General features: G+C 31.3%; 1 protein-coding gene and 1 long non-coding RNA gene across 3 annotated transcripts in view; one reads left to right on the top strand and one right to left on the bottom strand.

Annotated features, from left to right (window-relative positions):
• LOC106684202 (uncharacterized) overlaps window positions 1-16,176 on the top strand; it is an 85,874-nt gene that overhangs the window by 31,842 nt on the left and 37,856 nt on the right. The gene's annotated exons all lie outside the window — the stretch shown is intronic.
• On the bottom strand, window positions 1,994-11,349 carry LOC106684203 (uncharacterized). 2 transcript variants are annotated; one of them, XR_001343664.2, is made up of 4 exons: window positions 11,222-11,349; window positions 10,960-11,108; window positions 4,630-4,724; window positions 1,994-2,264 (listed from the first exon to the last, which is right to left on the bottom strand). It is a non-coding gene; the product is annotated as an uncharacterized lncRNA (long non-coding RNA). The 2 variants fall into 2 exon arrangements; XR_010844734.1 differs by lacking the exon at window positions 11,222-11,349 and having other exon boundaries at window positions 10,960-11,112.

Raw genomic sequence — 16,176 nt, forward strand, 5'->3', positions numbered from 1 at the left:
TTTAAGTGTTTCGAACACCAGGGTCATTTACACTGAATTTACAAAGTTAGTAGATTGCTATTGACATATTTAGTTACAATGTTACAAAATGAGAAAGTTATATATAATTACAAAGTGAGAAAGTTAAAAATTAACAATTATTATTACAAGTTACATTACATTACTATTTACAAATTTACAATTACAATTACTATTACTATTACAAGTTAAATTACATTACAATCTACAAATTTACAATTACAATTACGATTAGTTAGACTATATGTGATCATAAATATTAGTGATTTTTAGAAAGTGAAAAAGTTTTGTTATTGTTGTGGGATCTTCGCTCAACATCTCCTGTAAATCTGAAGAGAACCGGTGTGGTTCGTGAGCAATACATTAAGGCATCACAGACCTGTTATTGCTCAATCTCGTGCGGCTGAGAGCCGCCTGTCCCCTTAAGAAGAATAATTGTCGCCGGTAGGTATTTATACCGGGAGCGCCAAGCTAATAGGTCAGAGTCTCGTTCGTTATCGGAATTAACCAGACAAATCAGTCCACCAACTAAGAACGGCCATGCACCACTTATATGTTAATACCACATCTTCTCTCCGTAGCAGATTCAAGTTTCTGGTTGGACGTTTCACTGTCTGTTGGACCATTCTTAACTTGTCTCTCATGGTGAACCATTCATCTTGCCACTCTTGCCATCCAATCTCTTTTATCCATAAAATAACATCTTTGCATAAGATGTTATAAGATGATCTGAGTACCGCAATACCGGTTTTAATACTCCTAGTTGCGATTTTAGAAAAATAAAAAAAAACACTGGTGTTTATTGTTTTATTAGAGAGAGTAAATATCACAAAAAAAAATTTGTAACTAATAAATTATAACAGTATATAGGGAATCACAAAAAGGAATAATAATGTAACTATTACTATTCAGTCTGTGATATTATTATAAATTTTTGGAATGTAATCTTGAAAACATAATGCATCAATCGTACAATTTGTAATATTGTGCAAACCTTACCTGCTGTTGAGAACTCACTTTCAGTATATACATTAGTTGGTGGAACGCCTTATACTTTTTCCAAGTATTTGTACTTTAAGTCCCTCCTGCAAGTAAATCGATTTTATCATCGTATGGATTTAGATACAACTGATTGCTGTATTGCATTTTGGTTTTCACAGCATTTATTGTTCTTTATTTATTTTTTTTGGTAAAATACATCTATTTCTTCTAATTGAATTCCATGTGCATAGTACAATTGTTGATTTATACCTTTTGTTTCTGTCCTTTTCCTTACCATTTCTGGCATTCGGGGTGCGGCAGAAGTGGTATCGTGCGCTGGAGTTTTCGCCCTGAAGGAGACAGAGGCGGATTTTCTCGATTGTGTAGAAGAGCAAAATACTCGAAATGGAAAACCATCCATTGCTTTCATTTTAATTATAATTTCATGCAAATTATCTCATTTTCAAAATAATCTAAAATCTCTGATGGCTTGGGCATTGAAATTGTGCATACATTTTTATATTCATCGCAATTTGATTCTTTCTTTTTTTAACAAATTTGTTTTATTTTTCCTTTTTAAATGTGTATAGAGTTAAAGGAACGTATACTGTTTTGCTATGTTGGCGATCCCTGAACATATAGAAAAACATTTCTAGTAAATACTCAAAAAAACGGTATTTAATTTTGTGAATGAAAAAAAACTTGTACAAATTGCTCAAAATGCCGGTATTCGGTATCCCTAGTTATTACTTGATTATGTAATAAAACATATTTTTCGCAATATATATGGTAGAAGGTAAAGTCACCATGGCGGGAATGGCTGCATTATCAAGCATGGTTTAGCTTTCTAGCAACCATCGGTTACTTGTGCTACTTCACTTTAGAATGAGCTGTTTGGGTTTTGTGACTGGTTTGTATGTGAGAAATTTAATTAAAAGATAAGGAATATATTGAATAATATAACATACAGTGACAAGAGAAAACAATTCTGGGATTTATTGTAGATAAATTATAGCGGGTGGCAAAGAAAAAAACATATTTATAATAGGTTATTAAATTTTGAATTAATGTAATTGTATGAAGATCAAGGTCCAGTTGGCTATGAAAGAAGTTATGGAGTAAACTCACTCTGCTGAATGGTAAGTTCGTGGCGTTATGTTCTCTTTCAGCATTTTCTATGATAACGTTGAATTTAAGAGAAGAAAAATGATTTCTCTGAATTCCGGAAAAAAATGTCTCTCATCTCTTTCGTCTGTTTCTTATCCCTGGAAAAAATATTTTTACTATACACATGGGGCGCTATGTTATTAGTTATTAGTTGTGTTCTCCACATATTATTATTGTCATATTTTTTAATAACTTGTTTAACTTAACTTTTCATATTCTTTCTTTATTCTATATTCATATTTCTTTGCATTATATAACTTTGTGTTTTATTACCTTAATAATGTTATTTTACTTACATATTTAATTACCTATATATACGTTTTATTTCCCATTTCTTTCATTTCTTTAATTTTTTTATTTTTAATAATTTTCCTTCTGTACAATTATTTACTTGTCATATCATTCTGTGTTTATTGATTTGAGTTGTTTGTTCTTAGACCAGATGAAAGAAGGAAATTCTGGCCGAAACGTTGGCACTATTAAATAAGTTTTTCAACTTATTTGTGTTATTCTCTGACCGCACTTATCTTTTGTTTTTAAACGGAACAGGGACTTATTATAATTATTCATTTCAAGTTACAAAGGGGTTTTCGAAATGTATTTATCTTCAGATATCGCTTCATGTCTTTATTATATTTTTATAGTGATCTTATTAATATTTCTCTTTTTTTGAAGAGATGAAAAATCAAATTTTTATATGATCCCATTCTACCAATACAGTTTTGTTTTTCTATCCCCACACATTAAAATAATAATGTTTTAGAATGGGGAAAAAAATTTCCATTATCAGTGATAAATTAATAAATTTCAAAGGACAATATTTAGTGGAGATTTTAACAAGGACTCTGAAATTGAGATCAAAAAGCTTTGACTACAAGACTACCTTGATACTATTAAATATGAACCTATAAATTTTATAATGTGAAATAAATATGAATATAAAAATAGAATATCATAGCAGTGATAAATTAGTATTAAAGAAATGGAATCATATATATTTATATATATATCATATATATGGAAAAATATATATTTATGTAATACAAATTTACATTCACCTATAAAAACTTTTCAAAACCAATATGTTAAATAATTGCATAAATCGTTTCCTTCTTAAGAAGAAAGAAAAGACTGCCTTGCGGGTTGGTGCGCAGGTCCCAGTACGCTCGGTTCGGAACATTGTGGGTTCGATTCCCACCTGAGACAGTTAACGTTCATATTTCGACGGTCCTGAAGTATGAATCTTGACACTCCCACCTTGGTCAGTACGCGGCGGCAACTCGGGTAGCCGTCAGGGGTTGGCACACACTCCGGACTTCCCTCCACCAAAATACCGGTACTAGTACCAGTACCTTCTTAAGATATTATATTTCTTTTCAGCACTTTATTTTATACCCTTTATTCACATCTTTATTCTTTATATCATCCGAACAACGTTTCAGGATAATATAAAGAAGAATCTTCTGCCCACGATCAAGTTCAACAAATAAAAAGATTTACAATCAATAGTTTTACAATTATCATCTAGTTACAATTAACCAAGTTTATATTGCATTTTAATAAAAAATGTTTACACAGTTACATACAAATAATTCAATATTTAACTATATATAAATTCACTTCAGTAATTTATTACAATTTATATATCTAAAATGTTTTTGAGATTAAGCCTAGATAGATTTCTTAGTTATTGTCCCTATTTTTTTCCTTACCTTATTACTAATTTGTGGACGTATGTCATATAACATTAAAAATCATTTTTATGTATTCTAAATTAAATATAAGTCCTATTTTCTTTTTTCTTTTATTTATTTTTTTTTAAAAGCCTTATTTTTCATTAGTGCTGTTGTCAATGTCAAAAATGTATATGTCCAAAAATTAATAATAAGGCAAGGAAAAAATAATAAATAGGAAATTTTGTTTTAGATGTATTAATGTCTATAGATTACAGGAGTGAATTTATATATAATTAAATATTGAATTATTTGTTTGTAAATGTGTCAAAAAAAGTTTTCATTTAAATGCAATGTAAACTTGGTTGATTGTAACTTGAGGCTAATTGTAAAACTGTCGATGGTAAATATTTTTATTGGTCATAAATAGAAGAGCCTGAAACGTTGTTGGGATGATATAAAGAAAAAGATGTGGACAAAGAGTATACAATAAAGTTCTGTAAAGAAACATAATGAATTTATAAAACCATTTGGAACTTATGTTGTTGTATTACAACCAATTATTTATGTTTATAATATCATATTTTTTTATTGTTGTTTTTAATAATTATTATATTAAGTTTGCCATGATACTATAACTGATACATTGTACATGTCTTAACATCATATAAATATATTTTGTGTAAATATATTTTGCATGTAATTTTATTTTATTAAGTTTTAAGCTGTAGAAAAATAATTATTGATGATTATCGTTCGATCTATATTCATATACTACAATATAACATACCTCAGCTTTGTTACTCAGAATTCGTCTGCCTTGTTAATTAAGTTATGAATTTACATCAGATATATACAGCACACCTGAGACCCTCGAGGTAAGACCTGGAAACAGCTTGTTTTATTATTGCACAATTTACATGTATAAGTTACAACATAATTTAATGGTTCTCGAGAATATATTATGAAGAAATACTATATCCACCATAAAATCAATATATAAATACTGAAGAACCAGAGTATTGTAGGTTTAAATATCAATTATAATTATTTAGAAATGAATGAAGCTTCTAGACTGACCATTAATATTTTTAAAAATATTTTAATTGATCAGTAATGATTATTAAAATATAATTTAATGAGATTCGAAAGCTAAATACACATCCCGATATAAATAAATCTTACTAGGAATAAAAAGGACGGATTCCATAAGAGAGGAAATCTGTCAAGCGGGACTATAAAGATGAATGACAACACTTTGTACCTGTCAAGCCTTGTCTCAGTAAGGAAAGGAAACTGTTTTTTTGATTCATGAGAATTGAATCTCGCCATGTCATGTCGTAAGTTACAAGTAATCAAAACAATTCAAATTTGATATGAAATTTAAATAAACTTTAATAATAAAATCTATATAAAAAGTGTATTTATTTATCAACGTATATGTAATAAAAGAACTTATTTTATTTATGCATATTTTTAATTAACTAATCATTTTACATTAATATATTTTAAAATTTATTTTTAGCAAAGAGTTAATTAGTTTCAAATGCTATTTTAAAAAAAATTACCTCTGATAACGATATATTGAATAGCTGGAAAATTATATTAAAATATATATTGTTTTTATTTATAGAAATTTACAACTGAATAGTAGTGCCACCCGTAGCTCAGTTGTTAAGACACAGTCTTACCAATTTGATGTCTATTGGCGGTGCCGGTTCGAATCCGGCCTGGGACGTTGACTTTTTTCATTGAGTGGCGGTCCCACAAAATGAAGAACTTTGACCCCCAACCATGGTTAGGCAGTATAGGACTCCAATGGGGAGTCTTGGAAAAAAAAATTAAATGAGATAATTCTAGAGTCATAAGATATGATAATCCTGTGAAGGTACTACCCAATGGTAATAGCACTAGTTTAAATCAGAAGATTCCGGGCCATCTTCTTTTCATACACCTCGGAGGATTATCAAGGATAGTTGGGAATGAAAGGGTACGAAGTGATAGATTTGAAGGAGTGAGGATTTGAAATTAAAGGAGGTTTATCTATTTTGACACAAACCTGCAACAAATGGGATTTGTGGTCTTTATGGATGAGTTTATTTGTGTGCAATAAGGAGCATTGAGGGTTTTTGATTGCAAGGATTGGATACGGGAGGAATTGGATGGTTTGGTGGAACCCTAAAGCTCAATTCCTTATATCCATACAGGTCTGATTAAGATAGTGTGTATGAGTTTATTTGTAATAATTGGAGAGTTTAGGGAACTTGTCAAGTAAGTGCTATAGTAATCGGAATCTACGAGCATTTTCTGGTCGTTTCAGTCTAGTGTGAGGATTCCAACTTAGTCAAACATGAATCCTAAGTATCTCTCTTAGAAATAATCCGTTCAATGAACGTTAGTGGGATATTAAAAAATAGACTGTATGGCAGGAGACAGGAGTATTACAGCGGCGAGTAATAGTGATTTGATGAGATTTGTTATCATGTATTTTGATTCTCCGGTTATAACACCACTCTTAAATAGGTGTTATATGTGACTGCAGAGTTTAGGATGCCGCAGTTGGGTAATTGTTTACATATAGCGCATATGTCATCAGCTTATATTATTAGGAGTGTATTAGGTGTGTTGGGATATCATCTGTGCAAGCCGTGTAGAGAATGGAACCCAGGATACTACCTTAAGGTACACTAGTGGGTTGAGAAAATAAGGATGAGTAGGCTAAGTTATAATTTACTTTAAAGAGGTCCTGTCAGAGTGGCAGGGGTGGAATAATAGGAAATATATAGGTGGAATAATTAATAGTTCGACCTGTTCTAAAGTTTATCCAACGTCATGAAAGATTTTTGTGTAGTGCACACAATGAAAGCTAAACTAGACGTCGGCATTGATGAAAATATGAAAGTTTACATGAAGAGTTGAATAAGAAAAAATGAAGTAAATAGTAATGTAACTTTCAGAGATCAAAGTTTTAGTTCTTTGAACCAGTTTAAACACAATACAGGTCAGGATAGCAGTGTTAAATCAATGCTACATCTTTTATTTTTAATACCCCAAAATACTCGACCATCCATGCTCACGCAGTCCAATATAATTTATTATTTTTCACCTATATTGTCTTTTCTTGATTGAAACTATTTCTTATATCTAATAATAATGGACAAGTTTCTAAATGTATTGACTTTATTTTTTGGAGCAGGCTAAGCTTGCAGAGTCGGCTCTCAAAAGCACCAATTTTGAACAGAAGTTTTGACTGATAATGATGGCCAGTAAGCATTTTAAAAAAGGCTATACTTCGTCCTCTTGGCAGATTTCTTGGTATCGCTTCCACTAGTAATGGTGCCCATGATTTACCTTCTGCAGCTCTCTCGTGTTTCTAACTACTAAAGAACGTCGTAAGGCATATAAAAAGTTCACAAAATGTATGACGTCGGAAAACATTATTGAATACAAAAAGCACCGTGCTATATGTAGAAATATATTCAAACAAAGTAAAGGGGAGTCATGGAAAAAATATATTAGTTCCGTAAACTCTTTTATCTTGTCAGCTGATGTGTGGAATAAAGTCCGCAAATTTACAAGAAATCCCTCCATTCCCTGTCACACCATATCGGTTAGCGGAAAACTGACAGATAACCCATCAATAATTGCAAATACATTTGCCAACTATTTCTCCGAAATATATTATTCCACTAAAAATAATAGTTATGACAAAGCAATAGGTTCCGAAAGGACAGATAATGAAGCGGTCCTACTTTATAACCTCCCTTTTTCCCTATGGGAACTAAAACATATCGGTATTTAAGTCAAAGACACTACAACCGGACCTGATCAAATCCACTATTACATGATAAAAAAAACTCCCAAATAACATGCTAGTGGCTGCTTAACTACTACAATCATGTCTGTTTCACTGGGAAATTCCCAAATACCTGGCGGGAATCAATAATAATCCCAATTTTAAAAAATGGAAAGGACAAGCGGATGACTGCCAGCTACCGACCCATATTCCTCACAAGCTGTGTCAGTAAAATAATGGAACGTATGGTCAATAAAAGATTAATGTGGATAATAGAGAGCAATAATTTTTTACAATCTTTTCAATCTGGATTCAGCAAAGGTTGATCCACACTAGACCATCTGGTTACTTTGGAGGCTGAAACCCAATATTCATTTATTACTCCTCTGTATTATAATGTACAGTTGTAAATAGCAATGAATAAATATTAAACAAAAAAAATTTATTAATGCTCAACATTCAATAGCGATATTTTTCGATCTTAAAAAAGCATTTGACAGTATCAAACATAATATAATCCTTAAAAAATTATCAGCTGTCGGAATCAAAGTGCGAATGTACCAATACATAAAACAATTTATTTCACATCGCCGCTTCAGAATACAAATAGGATGAGAATTTTCCGATGAACGCGAACAGATTAGCGGAGTCCCGCAAGGATGTGTTCTCAGCTCAACTCTATTCTGCCTAGAAATTAACGATTTGGGACTTAACATGCCAAGGGGTGTTAAACGGCTGCTATTTGCGGACGATCTAGCCATTATTTGTCGATCAGAAAATACAACTACTATCAAACATAAATTACAGGAAGCAATAAATAGAATCAATAACTGGTCACTTTAAATCGGTCTCGAGCTCTCACCTGAGAAAACCAAATGCCTCCATTTCACCCGAAAAAGAATAACCCCACCATCTCCTGAACTATATTTAGGTGAATCTTTGATACCCTACACAAATAACCACAGATTTCTGGGGATGATATTTGATCGGAAGCTAAATTGGGAAACGCACATTTCGACTCTAAAATCTAATACAATAAAAAAACAAAATATATTACGCTTGCTTAGTGGCACCTCCTGGGGCTCTGACAGACACACACTGATAACATTATACCGGACCCTAGTATGCTCGAAACTAGACTATGGATGTTTTATTTACGGCTCTGCCCGACACCGGATTCTCGCCAGACTGGAAGTGGTTCATCATACAGGGATACGTATCGCAACTGGTGCATTTCGAACAACCCCCTTCTTAGTCTGTGTTCTGAAGCTGGACTACCTCCTCTGTTATTTCAGAAGGAAAAAACTGGCGATAAACCACATTTCAAAATTATACCCTCAAAAGGATCATTCAACACATAAATACATCTTCAAACCAAAATATTCGATTTTTGTTTGATTATTTTTTCAATTCAACACTCCCGTTGGCAGAAAGAACACATACTGCTACTGAGTTCTTTAAAGAAATACCTCTGTACATCCCGGAAGTCCCTCATCCTCCATGGATACACAGGCTACAATTATCCCGATTGTCCAAAGGTAGTACGTCACATACTGAATATAGAACTAGGTTCTCACGTCTCTGTCAAAATATTCTAGATCCTTTTTTTTATATATACTGACGGATCAAAATCTAACGAATCTACAGCATCCTCTTTCATTACACATAAGTCAACCCATAAAATAAAACTACATAAATTATGCAGTGTATATACAGCTGAATTACATGCAACAGCCTCAGCACTCCAGTTCTCCATGACAGTGACGCATACTAACATTGTTATCATTACCGACTCTTTAAGCTTATTAAAAGCCATGAAGACCATTTACCCGATACACTCGGCAATAATAAAAATACACAATTACACCAACATGCTAGAAAACTTGGGAAAAACTGTTTTCTTTATATGGGTGCCAAATCACGAGGGGATCGCTGGAAATGAACTGACGGACGTTGCAGCTAAACAAGCACTTGCCCTTCCGGTTCGGGGCGCGGCCATTCTGACACCCCCAGACATAAGTTTCCCGATGAAAAATGAAATATTAGCTAGTTTGCAAGCTATGTGGAATGAAGCCCGCCAAGCAAATTATAAACTATTAAAAAACGATTAAACCATGGAACACATCAAACCGTTCCAATCGCAGGGAGGAGGTAGCTATAGCCAGATTGAGAATAGGTCATACGAATTTAACTCATGCATACCTGATCAATATCACAGTGAACTTACAGTCAGTCACATATTTGAAGAATATCATTTCTATAACATGAACTTATGTAGATTGGGAGTGGGACCGAGTGTTTCGGATGCCCTGAATGATGACCAAAAAAACATAGAAATGGTTTTAATTTTCTTAAAAAGGAATAATCTTTTAAAAATATTAAAACATTCTAAAATAAGAAATTATTCAAACTTATTTAGCAATTAAAGAATTTCAAATCTTGTAATAGAATTATAAAGAGATAAACGTGGGCGTTGATGACCTCAGGGTTTTACGCCCAAAAGCCCCAACCAACAACAACAACTACAAACTTTTTATTCGCCTCAATTATTCCTTTGTAAGAGCTACACGGTACAGGAAGATTTGTTTGGGATTCGTTTCCAGTTATTTGGTAGTGGCAAGAAACCTGTTTACGGAAACCCTAAACCCCAGATCTAGCCAGTGTTTTTATCTCACCATGACAACCGTAACACCCCTTGTCTACGCAGATATCGCCAGTGTTTTTATTTCACCATGGCAACCGTAACAATCATTAGACCCCTATGAATAAACTATCCCTAACAATAAATGTTCTATTTCGGCCAACCTTCATACCTGTAGTTACAATAGATTTAGTGATTAACATTCACATTCTCTCTTGTTCAAACAACCTAAATTCTCTTTCTGTCAACTTATGTCGTATTTCATTCAATTAATTTCTTACAGTCTAATACAAATTCTGCATATAAAAAATGCTATTTTTAGCGTTTTAGAAGTTTTCTAAGTAATCATGTTGAAAACTAAAATAATTAAAAACATTTTTTCAGATACGACTAAAATTCTTAACACTTTTCTTTACTTCTTAACTTATTCATAATCTCATTTTGTTGTAATTTTCCTTCTAAATCTCGACTACATATAAATAATTACGGAAAGAAAATCCTCCTCTGTAATGACAAAAAAAAAAATGAAAGCTATAAGTCTAAGAAAAAAAAATGGAGAGGCAGAGTAAAGAGGCTAAATGAAGAGAGAGAAATGAAATGTGGAAAGAATGAGCGGGAGGATAAATGAAGACAGGAAGTAACAAAGACAAGGCGACATTATGAATTAAGCCATCATCTCTTACCAAGGACCTTATTCCCGCTCCTTCCTTCCAAATGAATCCTCCCTTCATCCTTCCTAGGATTCCACTTTTCACTAAACAGACACCAACACATTTTCCTTGGCTCAGCTATTTCGTACCGGGAAGACTCGCACCAATTATTGCATTCTCAGCTACAAAAAAAATCTGATTATATTTTCACAATTACATTAGGACCCCGTTTATTCGGAATAATGCGATATTCCGGATAAGAGATGGTAGCTAGTAAATACAAAAAAAAAGTTACCAATGGTTAATGTTTCAGGTTCAGCCTTCCCCATATTCAAAATAAACATACAATTGATTATAAGTATTTTAATGTAATGATAATAATTGTAAAAACAAATGTATGCCATGATAATAAAAAGAAATGGTATCACATTTCTTATATCAATTTGCCACATGATACAAGTATTTGTATAGGATTATAAATATTTTCCAGTTTTCCACGATATAATTGACATAAAGGCACAATATATATAAAATTTAAGAATAATCTCTTCCTAGAACACTCGTCAATTTTTCGTAATTGAATTTCATCGAATTCGTATCCTAATCATTAATATATCTATAATATGCTTATTTATTTAAAATGTATCATTACCTTATATTTATATACCTTATTTAACTTAATATGCAAATATGATAAAAAAAACAATTTAATCTAACTATTAAATTGTTACATTTTAATGGGCAACATAGCTCCATAGTATTTAATGTTACTCATTCTATTTCATCATGAATTTATATCATTTTTTAGGCGCTTGTTGATGTAATTAAGTTTAAGAAATTTTCCAATTTAAAAAGTTGACATTATCGAAGTCAAAACTATTGTTATTCCTTATGCAGTTTCAAACTAGTTATATATTTTGTATTGATTTAAGCAAGTTTTTAAATTATGTGATGTCTCACCAATGTAGTAGTGATCGGGGCATTGCTGACATTTTAATTTATTATTATTATTATTTTTTCACAATTCCTGCTAAACCCCGATTATCCGGAATGAATTAGTTAACCCTATACCGAATAAACCGTATAACAGATATTAAATTTAAAAAAAAATATTAATATTAATAATATTTATTATAACAATATCCTAAATAACCCAAATATTTATATAGTAATAAAATATATATTTTAGTGACTGAAAACTTAGATTACATTTGTTACAATTTAAGGGAAAGTACCCTAGTGTTAACGTTTCGGGTTCAGCCTTCCCCATCATCAAAATAATTATCCAATGGATTTTAAGCCTATTTATGTTATCATAATAAAACTTAAACAAAACTTATGTTATAATGATAATAAGTAAGGGTATGAAAACGAAATATTATTTATTTAATACCATATCAGCCTGGTTGGGCTTACATGCTTAATGTGAGAGGTACATTTTGTTTGTTAACAATTGATAATGGAGGATTATAGTCTCATACAAAAGGCACCCCTATATCAAATGTTATAAATAAAAAAAATTAAGATAAAATAAATAGATTAAAATAATAAATCTTAATAAAAGATAAAAGAAAAGTTAATAACAAAAACAATGACATTTACGGAATTAACAAAATAAATAATTCACTTCTAATAAAAAAAAGAAGTTAATTTAAGAAAAAGATGAAGAGAAAAAATAAATTAAGATATGATAAAATTTTAGAATGACAATAACAGAACTTAGAACTTATAACAGGATGTCCTGCAGCAGCCTGGGCTTCAGTCTTCGAGTTGTGGTTGGGTTTCCCAAGTTGTAGGTCACTGCTCCTTTAACTGTAGGTAACTGTGAGTAGAATTTCTTGAACCTTGGAACATAATAAAAAAATGTTATCAATGACTGATTTTTCAACTTGCAAAATAATACAAATATTTATAAAGGAATATGATATATATTGTAGTAAATGAAAACATAGACCATGTATAATTTATTGACAACTCTTCATTTTGTATTAAATTTGGGAGCAATTTTTTATTTCTGATGGGTTTCTTTTATATCTCAAATGATTTATGGTTTATGTTCGATATTCCCCATGTTTAGAATAATCGTTTAATATAATTGACTATAAGCATTTTCATGTCATAATAATACTAACACAAAATTATGTCATAATAGTAATCAGAATTGGCATGGCCACTAATTAAAAACAAGTTATTAATGACATTTATTATAGCAATTTGACAAATAATACGGCGAAGTAACTGTTTTAGGCGATCAACTATTGAATATTGAAAGGTGATTATGAAAGTTGACATGACATGTTTTTTTTTCCTTTTTTTAATTTATACATTTATAAATATAAACCACAATTCAGTTATAATCCTTTTAATTTTAATTTAATTATTGAGATATACAACTGTATTTACATAAAAATACGTCTACTAAATGTATGGCTAGATTGCAGTGGTATGCTATAAACATTTAGAAAAACTAACCATAGGTAGCACTCTAATAACATTTGTACATTCGGCCGTTTTCTTTTCAGGTGACTCCAAGAATAAATCAGAAATGGAAGAGTAAGCAAGGTTAGAAACTGGTGGTTTTAGTGGTTAGGATGTTTATAATGAAAGGATTGATATCTGGTTCGGGCTAGATTGGTTACAGGTATTACCGATCTCTGTTCACTCACTCAGAGTCCGTTTTGCTGGACTTAGTAATCATGGCATAGGAGACCTCTAAACGTGTTTTTTCGTCGGAAATTTAAATCCGAAATTTACACGAACGCTTTACTTCCACTTACTATATATTCCATATATAGGTGTGTGGAAGTAAAAATAATGCTGAAATAATGATTAATTATGTAATCTCTGAGAGGATACCTAATACTTATAGCAGAGCTCTGTTAGAGCTGTTTAAAATTTATGGCATTGTAGATATTAAGCAAATAGACTGACAAGTTTGAGTCGCCTTAAGCAAGTTACCTCAGCCCGCAGCGCTCATCAATTCCGTTATGAGCCACAAGACTCCAATTATACTTTCATATCATTCCTACTAGATTCACATTATTTAATTATATCAACAATCAAAGCATATATTGGCTAAGAACTGGTTGGAAGGAAGTACTGATTATAACAGTTTGAAAGGAGTAAACAACTCTTGCTGAAGAGCTTATAGAACTAAAACTGTATTTGATGGTATTTACAGCTGCAAGCAGACCTTTATCCTAGAACAAATAAAGTGAACATGTGCCATTCTAACCAAAACAAACATGATACAACTGAAAAATACACTGTCATGGTAATGAGTTCAAAAAGAGGGTATTTTGGTAAAACAATTTTATGAAATCATAACATTTTTATTAACAACCATATTCTATACATCTCCAACATGTTACCAACTTTTCAACCCCAGAAATGAATAATTCAGGATTTTGTGATGAAATGAATTCAGGAAATACGTTTTTGACCTGACAATAATTTTTAAAAAAATTATCTTTATGGAATCAGTACAAACTCCTGAGCCGATGGAAATCTGTTGCAGATAACTCTGGCGATTAAGGTTGGTGTGAGAGGACTTTAAACACTCTGTCGACATTGAAGAAACATCTGGTGTTGTGTAATAGTGATAGTACAAGAGCCGATAAGAAAAAAAGGCAGTTATCTCACCCCAATTTTTGATTACTTCAATGAAAACTATGTATAATTACTAGTCAAAACTGATGAGTCTACCAAGTATAGGTAGGGGGAATAAAAATGGCGGCTTAGAAAAACATTAATTTTTCATTTCTATATCTTAAAAACTACCAACAACACTAAAAAAATCTAGGAGAATATTATTTAATGAAGAGTAAATTTGCTAAAATATTAGCCCTAAAGAGCTATTTACGTCCAATAATTCTCTAGATATAGCTATTCAAAGAGCAAAAATTCATAAATATCTACTGAAAGATTAGTAGTCAGTTAATTTATTTTGAGAAATCTATATCTCAGGAACTATGTGACGTACAGATGTCTATTAGCACTCAAATTAAAGTTTAATGGAATATACAGAAGTTTATGACCTTTACCTTCGTAGGAATAGTAATTTTCCTAATATTTGCTAAAATAAATTGATTTATAGTTGTTTGGACAATAAATTTGATTTATGAAAAACTTTATTTCACAAACTATTGGACGTACCGATGTCTGCCAGCGCTCAAATTAAAGCTAGTTAAGATTACTACAAAATAGTTGATTATGTCTATCTTTGTAGGAGTAGTAGTTTTTATGATATTTGACATAATAAACTCACAAAATGTTAATTTCTAGTTGTTCGTATAAAATGATGGATTTTTGAAAAAATATATCTCTAGATTCATAAGACGCCCACATGTCTGCTAATACTCAAAATGAAGGAATTTTAACTTACTATAAAGAAGTTTTTGACACTTACGTAGGGGTAGTAGTTTTTATGATATTCACATATGAATATAAATTTGGCAAATGAAAATTTGTCCGAATAACTATAAATCAATCTATTTTAGCAAATTTCATGTACACTATTACTCCTACGAAGATAAACATCATAACCTACCTTATAGATCAATAAACTAGCTGTAATAGGTGCTAATAGACATCTGTACGTCACATAGTTCCTGAGATATAGATTTCTCAAAATAAATTAATTAACTACTGATCTTTTAGTACGTCCCATACAAAATGTTGCTTTTTAATAAGCTATATCTCGAAAACTATTTAACGTAAATAACTCTATTAGGGCTCATATTTTAGCAAATTTACTCTTCTTTAAATAACATTCTCTTGTGTTGTTCCTACTTTTTAAGATATAGAACTCCAAATGAAAAATTAGTTTTTTTTTTTATCGCTTTGAAACAGCCGCCAATTATTATTGCCCCGACCTATACTTGGCAGACTCATCAATTTTGACTAGTAATTATACACAGTTTTCATTAAAGTAATCAAAAATTGAGGTGAGATAACTGCTTTTTTTCTCCTCTTGTACTATGAAGAATAACCAATGCAGGTTGTTTTTGACAAAGTTTTGATGCATTATGTCAATATCACTGCAATACGATTTGGATGTGATGGTTTCACCTCTGGATAAAATGGAGAAATGAATTAATCCTGTCCATTGACCACAGAAACTGATGATGATGGTCCATGGATCTAACCTTAGAGTTTATTAATGGTCGTTAAGTGTTGAAAAACTGCCGACACACTTATATTCAGTTGTGCAAGTCATTTAACTGGTAAGGGTTTTTTTCACTATATATA

Source organism: Halyomorpha halys, unplaced genomic scaffold (genome assembly GCF_000696795.3).
Source record: "Halyomorpha halys isolate HHAL.00 unplaced genomic scaffold, Hhal_1.1 Scaffold556.1, whole genome shotgun sequence".
Taxonomy (NCBI): Eukaryota; Metazoa; Arthropoda; class Insecta; order Hemiptera; family Pentatomidae; genus Halyomorpha; species Halyomorpha halys.